This window comes from Ambystoma mexicanum, chromosome 4p, assembly GCF_040938575.1.
Source record: "Ambystoma mexicanum isolate Mex_15411 chromosome 4p, UKY_AmexF1_1, whole genome shotgun sequence".
NCBI lineage: Eukaryota > Metazoa > Chordata > Amphibia > Caudata > Ambystomatidae > Ambystoma > Ambystoma mexicanum.
In genome coordinates, this window is record NC_090927.1 from 845574170 (window position 1) to 845586669 (window position 12500).

Genomic DNA, 12500 nt, shown 5'->3' on the forward strand with positions numbered 1-12500 from the left:
TAACTTTAATTCATCCATCCTGTGTCTGTTGCAGGGAGGTGGAGAGAACAATCAACACAATAATGGTTTTCTTTCATGCCTCTTGAAGGACTCAATATTCTCTGTACTGCATTACATGTGAAAGTCGATTTATTACCCATGAACACACTACCTGTATGCTAATTCTATGTAAAAAGGTAGCTCCAGCCCTCATGATGTTGTCCAACATTTCCGCTATAAAACGAGATACAATTATTTTGGAAACATACCAAATTTGAAAAATAATTGAGAAGTTGCGCAATTACTAATCATGGAGCACAAAAAAGCCTACAGCACCTGGTATTCCCAGGCAGTCTCCCATCCAGGTACTAACTAGGCCTGACCCTGCTTAGCTTCCGAGATCGGGCACATTCAGTGTGGTGTGGCCGTAGGCTCTGGGCCTAGTGAGTTTTGTACTTTTAAGCATCTAGTCGGCTAGACCTTGCAGTTTTAAAAGGCAATTGAGAAAGGGCTCACTTCCTGAACTTGGAGCACAAAAAAGCCTACAGCACCTGGTATTCCCAGGCGGTCTCCCATCCAGGTACTAACTAGGCCTGACACTGCTTAACTTCCGAGATCAGTCGAGATCGGGTGCATTCAGTGTGGTGTGGCCGTAGGCTCTAGGAATGCTAAGAATATTACTCTTATGCATTTGCATTTAGTAAGCTAAGCCATGCAGCCACTTGCAACATGATACCACGCTCATCGCTCGATCAGGCTCGATCAGGCGATATATAAGACTGGTGGGCCCATTCAGGACTCCTATGTCTGGTAGGATAACTTTAATTCATCCATCCTGTGTCTGTTGCAGGGAGGTGGAGAGAACAATCAACACAATAATGGTTTTCTTTCATGCCTCTTGAAGGACTCAATATTCTCTGTACTGCATTACATGTGAAAGTCGATTTATTACCCATGAACACACTACCTGTATGCTAATTCTATGTAAAAAGGTAGCTCCAGCCCTCATGATGTTGTCCAACATTTCCGCTATAAAACGGGATACAATTATTTTGGAAACATACCAAATTTGAAAAATAATTGAGAAGTTGCGCAATTACTAATCATGGAGCACAAAAAAGCCTACAGCACCTGGTATTCCCAGGCAGTCTCCCATCCAGGTACTAACTAGGCCTGACCCTGCTTAGCTTCCGAGATCGGGCGCATTCAGTGTGGTGTGGCCGTAGGCTCTGGGCCTAGTGAGTTTTGTACTTTTAAGCATCTAGTCGGCTAGACCTTGCAGTTTTGAAAGGCAATTGTGAAATGGCTCACTTCCTGAACTTGGAGCACAAAAAAGCCTACAGCACCTGGTATTCCCAGGTGGTCTCCCATCCAGGTACTAACTAGGCCCGACACTGCTTAGCTTCCGAGATCAGACGAGATCGGGCGCAATCAGTGTGGTGTGGCCGTAGGCTCTGGGCCTAGTGAGTTTTGTACTTTTAAGCATCTAGTCAGCTAGACCTTGCAGTTTTGAAAGGCAATTGAGAAATGGCTCACTTCCTGAACTTGGAGCACAAAAAAGCCCACAGCACCTGGTATTCCCAGGCGGTCTCCCATCCAGGTACTAACGAGGCCCGACACTGCTTAGCTTCCGAGATCAGACGAGATCGGGCGCAATCAGTGTGGTGTGGCCGTAGGCTCTGGGCCTAGTGAGTTTTGTACTTTTAAGCATCTAGTCAGCTAGACCTTGCAATTTTGAAAGGCAATTGAGAAATGGCTCACTTCCTGAACTTGGAGCACAAAAAAGCCTACAGCACCTGGTATTCCCAGGCGGTCTTCCATCCAGGTACTAACTAGGCCCGACACTGCTTAGCTTCTGAGATCAGACGAGATCAGGCACATTCAGTGTGGTGTGGCCGTAGGATCTGGGCCTAGTGAGTTTTGTACTTTTAAGCATCTAGTCGGCTAGACCTTGCAGTTTTAAAAGGCAATTGAGAAAGGGCTCACTTCCTGAACTTGGAGCACAAAAAAGCCTACAGCACCTGGTATTCCCAGGCGGTCTCCCATCCAGGTACTAACTAGGCCTGACACTGCTTAACTTCCGAGATCAGTCGAGATCGGGTGCATTCAGTGTGGTGTGGCCGTAGGCTCTAGGAATGCTAAGAATATTACTCTTATGCATTTGCATTTAGTAAGCTAAGCCATGCAGCCACTTGCAACATGATACCACGCTCATCGCTCGATCAGGCTCGATCAGGCGAGATATATAAGACTGGTGGGCCCATTCAGGACTCCTATGTCTGGTAGGATAACTTTAATTCATCCATCCTGTGTCTGTTGCAGCGAGGTGGAGAGAACAATCAACACAATAATGGTTTTCTTTCATGCCTCTTGAAGGACTCAATATTCTCTGTACTGCATTACATGTGAAAGTCGATTTATTACCCATGAACACACTACCTGTATGCTAATTCTATGTAAAAAGGTAGCTCCAGCCCTCATGATGTTGTCCAACATTTCCGCTATAAAACGGGATACAATTATTTTGGAAACATACCAAATTTGAAAAATAATTGAGAAGTTGCGCAATTACTAATCATGGAGCACAAAAAAAGCCTACAGCACCTGGTATTCCCAGGCAGTCTCCCATCCAGGTACTAACTAGGCCCGACCCTGCTTAGCTTCCGAGATCGGGCGCATTCAGTGTGGTGTGGCCGTAGGCTCTGGGCCTAGTGAGTTTGTACTTTTAAGCATCTAGTCGGCTAGACCTTGCAGTTTTGAAAGGCAATTGTGAAATGGCTCACTTCCTGAACTTGGAGCACAAAAAAGCCTACAGCACCTGGTATTCCCAGGTGGTCTCCCATCCAGGTACTAACTAGGCCCGACACTGCTTAGCTTCCGAGATCAGACGAGATCGGGCGCATTCAGTGTGGTGTGGCCGTAGGCTCTGGGCTTAGTGAGTTTTGTACTTTTAAGCATCTAGTCGGCTAGACCTTGCAGTTTTGAAAGGCAATTGAGAAATGGCTCACTTCCTGAACTTGGAGCACAAAAAAGCCTACAGCACCTGGTATTCCCAGGTGGTCTCCCATCCAGGTACTAACTAGGCCCGACACTGCTTAGCTTCCGAGATCAGACGAGATCGGGCGCAATCAGTGTGGTGTGGCCGTAGGCTCTGGGCCTAGTGAGTTTTGTACTTTTAAGCATCTAGTCAGCTAGACCTTGCAGTTTTGAAAGGCAATTGAGAAATGGCTCACTTCCTGAACTTGGAGCACAAAAAAGCCTACAGCACCTGGTATTCCCAGGCGGTCTCCCATCCAGGTACTAACGAGGCCCGACACTGCTTAGCTTCCGAGATCAGACGAGATCGGGCGCATTCAGTGTGCTGTGGCCGTAGGCTCTGGTTCTTGTGAGTTTTGTACTTTTAAGCATCTAGTCGGCTAGACCTTGCAGTTTTGAAAGGCAATTGAGAAATGGCTCACTTCCTGAACTTGGAGTACAAAAAAGCCTACAGCACCTGGTATTCCCAGGCGGTCTTCCATCCAGGTACTAACTAGGCCCGACACTGCTTAGCTTCTGAGATCAGACGAGATCAGGCACATTCAGTGTGGTGTGGCCGTAGGCTCTGGGCCTAGTGAGTTTTGTACTTTTAAGCATCTAGTCGGCTAGACCTTGCAGTTTTAAAAGGCAATTGAGAAAGGGCTCACTTCCTGAACTTGGAGCACAAAAAAGCCTACAGCACCTGGTATTCCCAGGCGGTCTCCCATCCAGGTACTAACTAGGCCTGACACTGCTTAACTTCCGAGATCAGTCGAGATCGGGTGCATTCAGTGTGGTGTGGCCGTAGGCTCTAGGAATGCTAAGAATATTACTCTTATGCATTTGCATTTAGTAAGCTAAGCCATGCAGCCACTTGCAACATGATACCACGCTCATCGCTCGATCAGGCTCGATCAGGCGAGATATATAAGACTGGTGGGCCCATTCAGGACTCCTATGTCTGGTAGGATAACTTTAATTCATCTATCCTGTGTCTGTTGCAGGGAGGTGGAGAGAACAATCAACACAATAATGGTTTTCTTTCATGCCTCTTGAAGGACTCAATATTCTCTGTACTGCATTACATGTGAAAGTCGATTTATTACCCATGAACACACTACCTGTATGCTAATTCTATGTAAAAAGGTAGCTCCAGCCCTCATGATGTTGTCCAACATTTCCGCTATAAAACGGGATACAATTATTTTGGAAACATACCAAATTTGAAAAATAATTGAGAAGTTGCGCAATTACTAATCATGGAGCACAAAAAAGCCTACAGCACCTGGTATTCCCAGGCAGTCTCCCATCCAGGTACTAACTAGGCCTGACCCTGCTTAGCTTCCGAGATCGGGCGCATTCAGTGTGGTGTGGCCGTAGGCTCTGGGCCTAGTGAGTTTTGTACTTTTAAGCATCTAGTCGGCTAGACCTTGCAGTTTTGAAAGGCAATTGTGAAATGGCTCACTTCCTGAACTTGGAGCACAAAAAAGCCTACAGCACCTGGTATTCCCAGGTGGTCTCCCATCCAGGTACTAACTAGGCCCGACACTGCTTAGCTTCCGAGATCAGACGAGATCGGGCGCAATCAGTGTGGTGTGGCCGTAGGCTCTGGGCCTAGTGAGTTTTGTACTTTTAAGCATCTAGTCAGCTAGACCTTGCAGTTTTGAAAGGCAATTGAGAAATGGCTCACTTCCTGAACTTGGAGCACAAAAAAGCCTACAGCACCTGGTATTCCCAGGCGGTCTCCCATCCAGGTACTAACGAGGCCCGACACTGCTTAGCTTCCGAGATCGGGCGCAATCAGTGTGGTGTGGCTGTAGGCTCTGGGCCTAGTGAGTTTTGTACTTTTAAGCATCTAGTCAGCTAGACCTTGCAATTTTGAAAGGCAATTGAGAAATGGCTCACTTCCTGAACTTGGAGCACAAAAAAGCCTACAGCACCTGGTATTCCCAGGCGGTCTCCCATCCAGGTACTAACGAGGCCCGACACTGCTTAGCTTCCGAGATCAGACGAGATCGGGCGCATTCAGTGTGGTGTGGCCGTAGGCTCTGGTTCTTGTGAGTTTTGTACTTTTAAGCATCTAGTCGGCTAGACCTTGCAGTTTTGAAAGGCAATTGAGAAATGGCTCACTTCCTGAACTTGGAGTACAAAAAAGCCTACAGCACCTGGTATTCCCAGGCGGTCTTCCATCCAGGTACTAACTAGGCCCGACACTGCTTAGCTTCTGAGATCAGACGAGATCAGGCACATTCAGTGTGGTGTGGCCGTAGGCTCTGGGCCTACTGAGTTTTGTACTTTTAAGCATCTAGTCGGCTAGACCTTGCAGTTTTAAAAGGCAATTGAGAAAGGGCTCACTTCCTGAACTTGGAGCACAAAAAAGCCTACAGCACCTGGTATTCCCAGGCGGTCTCCCATCCAGGTACTAACTAGGCCTGACACTGCTTAACTTCCGAGATCAGACGAGATCGGGTGCATTCAGTGTGGTGTGGCCGTAGGCTCTAGGAATGCTAAGAATATTACTCTTATGCATTTGCATTTAGTAAGCTAAGCCATGCAGCCACTTGCAACATGATACCACGCTCATCGCTCGATCAGGCTCGATCAGGCGAGATATATAAGACTGGTGGGCCCATTCAGGACTCCTATGTCTGGTAGGATAACTTTAATTCATCCATCCTGTGTCTGTTGCAGGGAGGTGGAGAGAACAATCAACACAATAATGGTTTTCTTTCATGCCTCTTGAAGGACTCAATATTCTCTGTACTGCATTACATGTGAAAGTCGATTTATTACCCATGAACACACTACCTGTATGCTAATTCTATGTAAAAAGGTAGCTCCAGCCCTCATGATGTTGTCCAACATTTCCGCTATAAAACGGGATACAATTATTTTGGAAACATACCAAATTTGAAAAATAATTGAGAAGTTGCGCAATTACTAATCATGGAGCACAAAAAAAGCCTACAGCACCTGGTATTCCCAGGCAGTCTCCCATCCAGGTACTAACTAGGCCTGACCCTGCTTAGCTTCCGAGATCGGGCGCATTCAGTGTGGTGTGGCCGTAGGCTCTGGGCCTAGTGAGTTTGTACTTTTAAGCATCTAGTCGGCTAGACCTTGCAGTTTTGAAAGGCAATTGTGAAATGGCTCACTTCCTGAACTTGGAGCACAAAAAAGCCTACAGCACCTGGTATTCCCAGGTGGTCTCCCATCCAGGTACTAACTAGGCCCGACACTGCTTAGCTTCCGAGATCAGACGAGATCGGGCGCAATCAGTGTGGTGTGGCCGTAGGCTCTGGGCCTAGTGAGTTTTGTACTTTTAAGCATCTAGTCAGCTAGACCTTGCAGTTTTGAAAGGCAATTGAGAAATGGCTCACTTCCTGAACTTGGAGCACAAAAAAGCCTACAGCACCTGGTATTCCCAGGCGGTCTCCCATCCAGGTACTAACGAGGCCCGACACTGCTTAGCTTCCAAGATCAGACGAGATCGGGCGCATTCAGTGTGGTGTGGCCGTAGGCTCTGGTTCTTGTGAGTTTTGTACTTTTAAGCATCTAGTCGGCTAGACCTTGCAGTTTTGAAAGGCAATTGAGAAATGGCTCACTTCCTGAACTTGGAGTACAAAAAAGCCTACAGCACCTGGTATTCCCAGGCGGTCTTCCATCCAGGTACTAACTAGGCCCGACACTGCTTAGCTTCTGAGATCAGACGAGATCAGGCACATTCAGTGTGGTGTGGCCGTAGGCTCTGGGCCTAGTGAGTTTTGTACTATTAAGCATCTAGTCGGCTAGACCTTGCAGTTTTAAAAGGCAATTGAGAAAGGGCTCACTTCCTGAACTTGGAGCACAAAAAAGCCTACAGCACCTGGTATTCCCAGGCGGTCTCCCATCCAGGTACTAACTAGGCCTGACACTGCTTAACTTCCGAGATCAGTCGAGATCGGGTGCATTCAGTGTGGTGTGGCCGTAGGCTCTAGGAATGCTAAGAATATTACTCTTATGCATTTGCATTTAGTAAGCTAAGCCATGCAGCCACTTGCAACATGATACCACGCTCATCGCTCGATCAGGCTCGATCAGGCGAGATATATAAGACTGGTGGGCCCATTCAGGACTCCTATGTCTGGTAGGATAACTTTAATTCATCCATCCTGTGTCTGTTGCAGGGAGGTGGAGAGAACAATCAACACAATAATGGTTTTCTTTCATGCCTCTTGAAGGACTCAATATTCTCTGTACTGCATTACATGTGAAAGTCGATTTATTACCCATGAACACACTACCTGTATGCTAATTCTATGTAAAAAGGTAGCTCCAGCCCTCATGATGTTGTCCAACATTTCCGCTATAAAACGGGATACAATTATTTTGGAAACATACCAAATTTGAAAAATAATTGAGAAGTTGCGCAATTACTAATCATGGAGCACAAAAAAGCCTACAGCACCTGGTATTCCCAGGCAGTCTCCCATCCAGGTACTAACTAGGCCTGACCCTGCTTAGCTTCCGAGATTGGGCACATTCAGTGTGGTGTGGCCGTAGGCTCTGGGCCTAGTGAGTTTTGTACTTTTAAGCATCTAGTCGGCTAGACCTTGCAGTTTTAAAAGGCAATTGAGAAAGGGCTCACTTCCTGAACTTGGAGCACAAAAAAGCCTACAGCACCTGGTATTCCCAGGCGGTCTCCCATCCAGGTACTAACTAGGCCTGACACTGCTTAACTTCCGAGATCAGTCGAGATTGGGCGCATTCAGTGTGGTGTGGCCGTAGGCTCTGGGCCTAGTGAGTTTTGTACTTTTAAGCATCTAGTCGGCTAGACCTTGCAGTTTTGAAAGGCAATTGTGAAATGGCTCACTTCCTGAACTTGGAGCACAAAAAAGCCTACAGCACCTGGTATTCCCAGGTGGTCTCCCATCCAGGTACTAACTAGGCCCGACACTGCTTAGCTTCCAAGATCAGACGAGATCGGGCGCAATCAGTGTGGTGTGGCCGTAGGCTCTGGGCCTAGTGAGTTTTGTACTTTTAAGCATCTAGTCAGCTAGACCTTGCAGTTTTGAAAGGCAATTGAGAAATGGCTCACTTCCTGAACTTGGAGCACAAAAAAGCCTACAGCACCTGGTATTCCCAGGCGGTCTCCCATCCAGGTACTAACTAGGCCCGACCCTGCTTAGCTTCCGAGATCGGGCGCATTCAGTGTGGTGTGGCCGTAGGCTCTGGGCCTAGTGAGTTTTGTACTTTTAAGCATCTAGTCGGCTAGACCTTGCAGTTTTGAAAGGCAATTGTGAAATGGCTCACTTCCTGAACTTGGAGCACAAAAAAGCCTACAGCACCTGGTATTCCCAGGTGGTCTCCCATCCAGGTACTAACTAGGCCCGACACTGCTTAGCTTCCGAGATCAGACGAGATCGGGCGCATTCAGTGTGGTGTGGCCGTAGGCTCTGGGCCTAGTGAGTTTTGTACTTTTAAGCATCTAGTCGGCTAGACCTTGCAGTTTTGAAAGGCAATTGAGAAATGGCTCACTTCCTGAACTTGGAGTACAAAAAAGCCTACAGCACCTGGTATTCCCAGGCGGTCTCCCATCCAGGTACTAACTAGGCCCGACACTGCTTAGCTTCTGAGATCAGACGAGATCAGGCGCATTCAGTGTGGTGTGGCCGCAGGCTCTGGGCCTAGTGAGTGTTGTACTTTTAAGCATCTAGTCGGCTAGACCTTGCAGTTTTAAAAGGCAATTGAGAAAGGGCTCACTTCCTGAACTTGGAGCACAAAAAAGCCTACAGCACCTGGTATTCCCAGGCGGTCTCCCATCCAGGTACTAACTAGGCCTGACACTGCTTAACTTCCGAGATCAGACGAGATCGGGTGCATTCAGTGTGGTGTGGCCGTAGGCTCTAGGAATGCTAAGAATATTACTCTTATGCATTTGCATTTAGTAAGCTAAGCCATGCAGCCACTTGCAACATGATACCACGCTCATCGCTCGATCAGGCTCGATCAGGCGAGATATATAAGACTGGTGGGCCCATTCAGGACTCCTATGTCTGGTAGGATAACTTTAATTCATCCATCCTGTGTCTGTTGCAGGGAGGTGGAGAGAACAATCAACACAATAATGGTTTTCTTTCATGCCTCTTGAAGGACTCAATATTCTCTGTACTGCATTACATGTGAAAGTCGATTTATTACCCATGAACACACTACCTGTATGCTAATTCTATGTAAAAAGGTAGCTCCAGCCCTCATGATGTTGTCCAACATTTCCGCTATAAAACGGGATACAATTATTTTGGAAACATACCAAATTTGAAAAATAATTGAGAAGTTGCGCAATTACTAATCATGGAGCACAAAAAAGCCTACAGCACCTGGTATTCCCAGGCAGTCTCCCATCCAGGTACTAACTAGGCCTGACCCTGCTTAGCTTCCGAGATCGGGCACATTCAGTGTGGTGTGGCCGTAGGCTCTGGGCCTAGTGAGTTTTGTACTTTTAAGCATCTAGTCGGCTAGACCTTGCAGTTTTGAAAGGCAATTGAGAAATGGCTCACTTCCTGAACTTGGAGCACAAAAAAGCCTACAGCACCTGGTATTCCCAGGTGGTCTCCCATCCAGGTACTAACTAGGCCCGACACTGCTTAGCTTCCGAGATCAGACGAGATCGGGCGCAATCAGTGTGGTGTGGCCGTAGGCTCTGGGCCTAGTGAGTTTTGTACTTTTAAGCATCTAGTCAGCTAGACCTTGCACTTTTGAAAGGCAATTGAGAAATGGCTCACTTCCTGAACTTGGAGCACAAAAAAGCCTACAGCACCTGGTATTCCCAGGCGGTCTCCCATCCAGGTACTAACGAGGCCCGACACTGCTTAGCTTCCGAGATCAGACGAGATCGGGCGCATTCAGTGTGGTGTGGCCGTAGGCTCTGGTTCTTGTGAGTTTTGTACTTTTAAGCATCTAGTCGGCTAGACCTTGCAGTTTTGAAAGGCAATTGAGAAATGGCTCACTTCCTGAACTTGGAGTACAAAAAAGCCTACAGCACCTGGTATTCCCAGGCGGTCTTCCATCCAGGTACTAACTAGGCCCGACACTGCTTAGTTTCTGAGATCAGACGAGATCAGGCACATTCAGTGTGGTGTGGCCGTAGGCTCTGGGCCTAGTGAGTTTTGTACTTTTAAGCATCTAGTCGGCTAGACCTTGCAGTTTTAAAAGGCAATTGAGAAAGGGCTCACTTCCTGAACTTGGAGCACAAAAAAGCCTACAGCACCTGGTATTCCCAGGCGGTCTCCCATCCAGGTACTAACTAGGCCTGACACTGCTTAACTTCCGAGATCAGTCGAGATCGGGTGCATTGAGTGTGGTGTGGCCATAGGCTCTAGGAATGCTAAGAATATTACTCTTATGCATTTGCATTTAGTAAGCTAAGCCATGCAGCCACTTGCAACATGATACCACGCTCATCGCTCGATCAGGCGAGATATATAAGACTGGTGGGCCCATTCAGGACTCCTATGTCTGGTAGGATAACTTTAATTCATCCATCCTGTGTCTGTTGCAGGGAGGTGGAGAGAACAATCAACACAATAATGGTTTTCTTTCATGCCTCTTGAAGGACTCAATATTCTCTGTACTGCATTACATGTGAAAGTCGATTTATTACCCATGAACACACTACCTGTATGCTAATTCTATGTAAAAAGGTAGCTCCAGCCCTCATGATGTTGTCCAACATTTCCGCTATAAAACGGGATACAATTATTTTGGAAACATACCAAATTTGAAAAATAATTGAGAAGTTGCGCAATTACTAATCATGGAGCACAAAAAAGCCTACAGCACCTGGTATTCCCAGGCAGTCTCCCATCCAGGTACTAACTAGGCCTGACCCTGCTTAGCTTCCGAGATCGGGCGCATTCAGTGTGGTGTGGCCGAAGGCTCTGGGCCTAGTGAGTTTTGTACTTTTAAGCATCTAGTCGGCTAGACCTTGCAGTTTTGAAAGGCAATTGTGAAATGGCTCACTTCCTGAACTTGGAGCACAAAAAAGCCTACAGCACCTGGTATTCCCAGGCGGTCTCCCATCCAGGTACTAACGAGGCCCGACACTGCTTAGCTTCCGAGATCAGACGAGATCGGGCGCATTCAGTGTGGTGTGGCCGTAGGCTCTGGTTCTTGTGAGTTTTGTACTTTTAAGCATCTAGTCGGCTAGACCTTGCAGTTTTGAAAGGCAATTGAGAAATGGCTCACTTCCTGAACTTGGAGTACAAAAAAGCCTACAGCACCTGGTATTCCCAGGCGGTCTTCCATCCAGGTACTAACTAGGCCCGACACTGCTTAGCTTCTGAGATCAGACGAGATCAGGCACATTCAGTGTGGTGTGGCCGTAGGCTCTGGGCCTACTGAGTTTTGTACTTTTAAGCATCTAGTCGGCTAGACCTTGCAGTTTTAAAAGGCAATTGAGAAAGGGCTCACTTCCTGAACTTGGAGCACAAAAAAGCCTACAGCACCTGGTATTCCCAGGCGGTCTCCCATCCAGGTACTAACTAGGCCTGACACTGCTTAACTTCCGAGATCAGTCGAGATCGGGTGCATTCAGTGTGGTGTGGCCGTAGGCTCTAGGAATGCTAAGAATATTACTCTTATGCATTTGCATTTAGTAAGCTAAGCCATGCAGCCACTTGCAACATGATACCACGCTCATCGCTCGATCAGGCTCGATCAGGCGAGATATATAAGACTGGTGGGCCCATTCAGGACTCCTATGTCTGGTAGGATAACTTTAATTCATCCATCCTGTGTCTGTTGCAGGGAGGTGGAGAGAACAATCAACACAATAATGGTTTTCTTTCATGCCTCTTGAAGGACTCAATATTCTCTGTACTGCATTACATGTGAAAGTCGATTTATTACCCATGAACACACTACCTGTATGCTAATTCTATGTAAAAAGGTAGCTCCAGCCCTCATGATGTTGTCCAACATTTCCGCTATAAAACGGGATACAATTATTTTGGAAACATACCAAATTTGAAAAATAATTGAGAAGTTGCGCAATTACTAATCATGGAGCACAAAAAAAGCCTACAGCACCTGGTATTCCCAGGCAGTCTCCCATCCAGGTACTAACTAGGCCGGACCCTGCTTAGCTTCCGAGATCGGGGGCATTCAGTGTGGTGTGGCCGTAGGCTCTGGGCCTAGTGAGTTTGTACTTTTAAGCATCTAGTCGGCTAGACCTTGCAGTTTTGAAAGGCAATTGTGAAATGGCTCACTTCCTGAACTTGGAGCACAAAAAAGCCTACAGCACCTGGTATTCCCAGGTGGTCTCCTATCCAGGTACTAACTAGGCCCGACACTGCTTAGCTTCCGAGATCAGACGAGATCGGGCGCATTCAGTGTGGTGTGGCCGTAGGCTCTGGGCTTAGTGAGTTTTGTACTTTTAAGCATCTAGTCGGCTAGACCTTGCAGTTTTGAAAGGCAATTGAGAAATGGCTCACTTCCTGAACTTGGAGCACAAAAAAGCCTACAGCACC

At 47.1% G+C, this 12500-nt stretch overlaps 32 non-coding genes and 11 pseudogenes across 32 annotated transcripts in view; all 43 read right to left on the reverse strand.

The window, feature by feature from the left end:
- Positions 1-303: 303 nt before the first annotated feature.
- LOC138459177 (5S ribosomal RNA) lies at positions 304-412 on the reverse strand (annotated as a pseudogene).
- A 106-nt stretch (positions 413-518) lies between these two features.
- On the reverse strand, positions 519-637 carry LOC138464193 (5S ribosomal RNA). Its single transcript, XR_011266775.1, has one exon. It is a non-coding gene; the product is annotated as a 5S ribosomal RNA (ribosomal RNA).
- A 461-nt stretch (positions 638-1098) lies between these two features.
- Positions 1099-1207, reverse strand: LOC138458509 (5S ribosomal RNA; annotated as a pseudogene).
- Positions 1208-1313: 106 nt separating this feature from the next.
- LOC138460910 (5S ribosomal RNA) lies at positions 1314-1432 on the reverse strand. Its single transcript, XR_011263564.1, has one exon. It is a non-coding gene; the product is annotated as a 5S ribosomal RNA (ribosomal RNA).
- Positions 1433-1538: 106 nt separating this feature from the next.
- On the reverse strand, positions 1539-1657 carry LOC138464767 (5S ribosomal RNA). The gene has a single exon (XR_011267344.1). It is a non-coding gene; the product is annotated as a 5S ribosomal RNA (ribosomal RNA).
- A 106-nt stretch (positions 1658-1763) lies between these two features.
- On the reverse strand, positions 1764-1882 carry LOC138454358 (5S ribosomal RNA). The gene has a single exon (XR_011261038.1). It is a non-coding gene; the product is annotated as a 5S ribosomal RNA (ribosomal RNA).
- Positions 1883-1988: 106 nt separating this feature from the next.
- LOC138464194 (5S ribosomal RNA) lies at positions 1989-2107 on the reverse strand. The gene has a single exon (XR_011266776.1). It is a non-coding gene; the product is annotated as a 5S ribosomal RNA (ribosomal RNA).
- Positions 2108-2571: 464 nt separating this feature from the next.
- LOC138457431 (5S ribosomal RNA) lies at positions 2572-2680 on the reverse strand (annotated as a pseudogene).
- Positions 2681-2785: 105 nt separating this feature from the next.
- LOC138461818 (5S ribosomal RNA) lies at positions 2786-2904 on the reverse strand. The gene has a single exon (XR_011264425.1). It is a non-coding gene; the product is annotated as a 5S ribosomal RNA (ribosomal RNA).
- Positions 2905-3010: 106 nt separating this feature from the next.
- On the reverse strand, positions 3011-3129 carry LOC138460911 (5S ribosomal RNA). The gene has a single exon (XR_011263565.1). It is a non-coding gene; the product is annotated as a 5S ribosomal RNA (ribosomal RNA).
- Positions 3130-3235: 106 nt separating this feature from the next.
- Positions 3236-3354, reverse strand: LOC138454218 (5S ribosomal RNA). The gene has a single exon (XR_011260904.1). It is a non-coding gene; the product is annotated as a 5S ribosomal RNA (ribosomal RNA).
- Positions 3355-3460: 106 nt separating this feature from the next.
- On the reverse strand, positions 3461-3579 carry LOC138464570 (5S ribosomal RNA). Its single transcript, XR_011267150.1, has one exon. It is a non-coding gene; the product is annotated as a 5S ribosomal RNA (ribosomal RNA).
- Positions 3580-3685: 106 nt separating this feature from the next.
- LOC138464195 (5S ribosomal RNA) lies at positions 3686-3804 on the reverse strand. The gene has a single exon (XR_011266777.1). It is a non-coding gene; the product is annotated as a 5S ribosomal RNA (ribosomal RNA).
- Positions 3805-4267: 463 nt separating this feature from the next.
- Positions 4268-4376, reverse strand: LOC138458510 (5S ribosomal RNA; annotated as a pseudogene).
- A 106-nt stretch (positions 4377-4482) lies between these two features.
- On the reverse strand, positions 4483-4601 carry LOC138460913 (5S ribosomal RNA). Its single transcript, XR_011263567.1, has one exon. It is a non-coding gene; the product is annotated as a 5S ribosomal RNA (ribosomal RNA).
- Positions 4602-4707: 106 nt separating this feature from the next.
- Positions 4708-4816, reverse strand: LOC138456344 (5S ribosomal RNA; annotated as a pseudogene).
- Positions 4817-4922: 106 nt separating this feature from the next.
- Positions 4923-5041, reverse strand: LOC138462412 (5S ribosomal RNA). Its single transcript, XR_011265010.1, has one exon. It is a non-coding gene; the product is annotated as a 5S ribosomal RNA (ribosomal RNA).
- Positions 5042-5147: 106 nt separating this feature from the next.
- Positions 5148-5266, reverse strand: LOC138464571 (5S ribosomal RNA). Its single transcript, XR_011267151.1, has one exon. It is a non-coding gene; the product is annotated as a 5S ribosomal RNA (ribosomal RNA).
- A 106-nt stretch (positions 5267-5372) lies between these two features.
- LOC138461669 (5S ribosomal RNA) lies at positions 5373-5491 on the reverse strand. The gene has a single exon (XR_011264277.1). It is a non-coding gene; the product is annotated as a 5S ribosomal RNA (ribosomal RNA).
- Positions 5492-5955: 464 nt separating this feature from the next.
- On the reverse strand, positions 5956-6064 carry LOC138458511 (5S ribosomal RNA; annotated as a pseudogene).
- Positions 6065-6169: 105 nt separating this feature from the next.
- On the reverse strand, positions 6170-6288 carry LOC138460914 (5S ribosomal RNA). The gene has a single exon (XR_011263568.1). It is a non-coding gene; the product is annotated as a 5S ribosomal RNA (ribosomal RNA).
- Positions 6289-6394: 106 nt separating this feature from the next.
- LOC138464858 (5S ribosomal RNA) lies at positions 6395-6513 on the reverse strand. The gene has a single exon (XR_011267435.1). It is a non-coding gene; the product is annotated as a 5S ribosomal RNA (ribosomal RNA).
- A 106-nt stretch (positions 6514-6619) lies between these two features.
- Positions 6620-6738, reverse strand: LOC138464573 (5S ribosomal RNA). The gene has a single exon (XR_011267152.1). It is a non-coding gene; the product is annotated as a 5S ribosomal RNA (ribosomal RNA).
- Positions 6739-6844: 106 nt separating this feature from the next.
- LOC138464197 (5S ribosomal RNA) lies at positions 6845-6963 on the reverse strand. Its single transcript, XR_011266778.1, has one exon. It is a non-coding gene; the product is annotated as a 5S ribosomal RNA (ribosomal RNA).
- A 463-nt stretch (positions 6964-7426) lies between these two features.
- LOC138459789 (5S ribosomal RNA) lies at positions 7427-7535 on the reverse strand (annotated as a pseudogene).
- Positions 7536-7641: 106 nt separating this feature from the next.
- On the reverse strand, positions 7642-7760 carry LOC138455354 (5S ribosomal RNA). The gene has a single exon (XR_011261989.1). It is a non-coding gene; the product is annotated as a 5S ribosomal RNA (ribosomal RNA).
- Positions 7761-7866: 106 nt separating this feature from the next.
- On the reverse strand, positions 7867-7985 carry LOC138463236 (5S ribosomal RNA). The gene has a single exon (XR_011265822.1). It is a non-coding gene; the product is annotated as a 5S ribosomal RNA (ribosomal RNA).
- A 106-nt stretch (positions 7986-8091) lies between these two features.
- Positions 8092-8200, reverse strand: LOC138456147 (5S ribosomal RNA; annotated as a pseudogene).
- Positions 8201-8306: 106 nt separating this feature from the next.
- LOC138461830 (5S ribosomal RNA) lies at positions 8307-8425 on the reverse strand. The gene has a single exon (XR_011264437.1). It is a non-coding gene; the product is annotated as a 5S ribosomal RNA (ribosomal RNA).
- A 106-nt stretch (positions 8426-8531) lies between these two features.
- LOC138461853 (5S ribosomal RNA) lies at positions 8532-8650 on the reverse strand. Its single transcript, XR_011264459.1, has one exon. It is a non-coding gene; the product is annotated as a 5S ribosomal RNA (ribosomal RNA).
- Positions 8651-8756: 106 nt separating this feature from the next.
- LOC138461670 (5S ribosomal RNA) lies at positions 8757-8875 on the reverse strand. Its single transcript, XR_011264278.1, has one exon. It is a non-coding gene; the product is annotated as a 5S ribosomal RNA (ribosomal RNA).
- A 463-nt stretch (positions 8876-9338) lies between these two features.
- On the reverse strand, positions 9339-9447 carry LOC138459178 (5S ribosomal RNA; annotated as a pseudogene).
- A 106-nt stretch (positions 9448-9553) lies between these two features.
- Positions 9554-9672, reverse strand: LOC138460915 (5S ribosomal RNA). Its single transcript, XR_011263569.1, has one exon. It is a non-coding gene; the product is annotated as a 5S ribosomal RNA (ribosomal RNA).
- Positions 9673-9778: 106 nt separating this feature from the next.
- LOC138462413 (5S ribosomal RNA) lies at positions 9779-9897 on the reverse strand. The gene has a single exon (XR_011265011.1). It is a non-coding gene; the product is annotated as a 5S ribosomal RNA (ribosomal RNA).
- Positions 9898-10003: 106 nt separating this feature from the next.
- On the reverse strand, positions 10004-10122 carry LOC138463887 (5S ribosomal RNA). The gene has a single exon (XR_011266471.1). It is a non-coding gene; the product is annotated as a 5S ribosomal RNA (ribosomal RNA).
- Positions 10123-10228: 106 nt separating this feature from the next.
- LOC138455047 (5S ribosomal RNA) lies at positions 10229-10347 on the reverse strand. The gene has a single exon (XR_011261693.1). It is a non-coding gene; the product is annotated as a 5S ribosomal RNA (ribosomal RNA).
- A 453-nt stretch (positions 10348-10800) lies between these two features.
- LOC138459310 (5S ribosomal RNA) lies at positions 10801-10909 on the reverse strand (annotated as a pseudogene).
- A 106-nt stretch (positions 10910-11015) lies between these two features.
- Positions 11016-11134, reverse strand: LOC138462414 (5S ribosomal RNA). Its single transcript, XR_011265012.1, has one exon. It is a non-coding gene; the product is annotated as a 5S ribosomal RNA (ribosomal RNA).
- Positions 11135-11240: 106 nt separating this feature from the next.
- On the reverse strand, positions 11241-11359 carry LOC138464574 (5S ribosomal RNA). The gene has a single exon (XR_011267153.1). It is a non-coding gene; the product is annotated as a 5S ribosomal RNA (ribosomal RNA).
- A 106-nt stretch (positions 11360-11465) lies between these two features.
- LOC138464199 (5S ribosomal RNA) lies at positions 11466-11584 on the reverse strand. Its single transcript, XR_011266780.1, has one exon. It is a non-coding gene; the product is annotated as a 5S ribosomal RNA (ribosomal RNA).
- A 464-nt stretch (positions 11585-12048) lies between these two features.
- LOC138459323 (5S ribosomal RNA) lies at positions 12049-12157 on the reverse strand (annotated as a pseudogene).
- A 105-nt stretch (positions 12158-12262) lies between these two features.
- On the reverse strand, positions 12263-12381 carry LOC138462813 (5S ribosomal RNA). Its single transcript, XR_011265402.1, has one exon. It is a non-coding gene; the product is annotated as a 5S ribosomal RNA (ribosomal RNA).
- Positions 12382-12487: 106 nt separating this feature from the next.
- LOC138462833 (5S ribosomal RNA) overlaps positions 12488-12500 on the reverse strand; it is a 119-nt gene continuing 106 nt past the window's right edge. Inside the window, exon 1 of the ribosomal RNA XR_011265422.1 lies at positions 12488-12500. This exon is cut by the window's right edge and continues 106 nt beyond it. This is a non-coding gene — a ribosomal RNA (5S ribosomal RNA).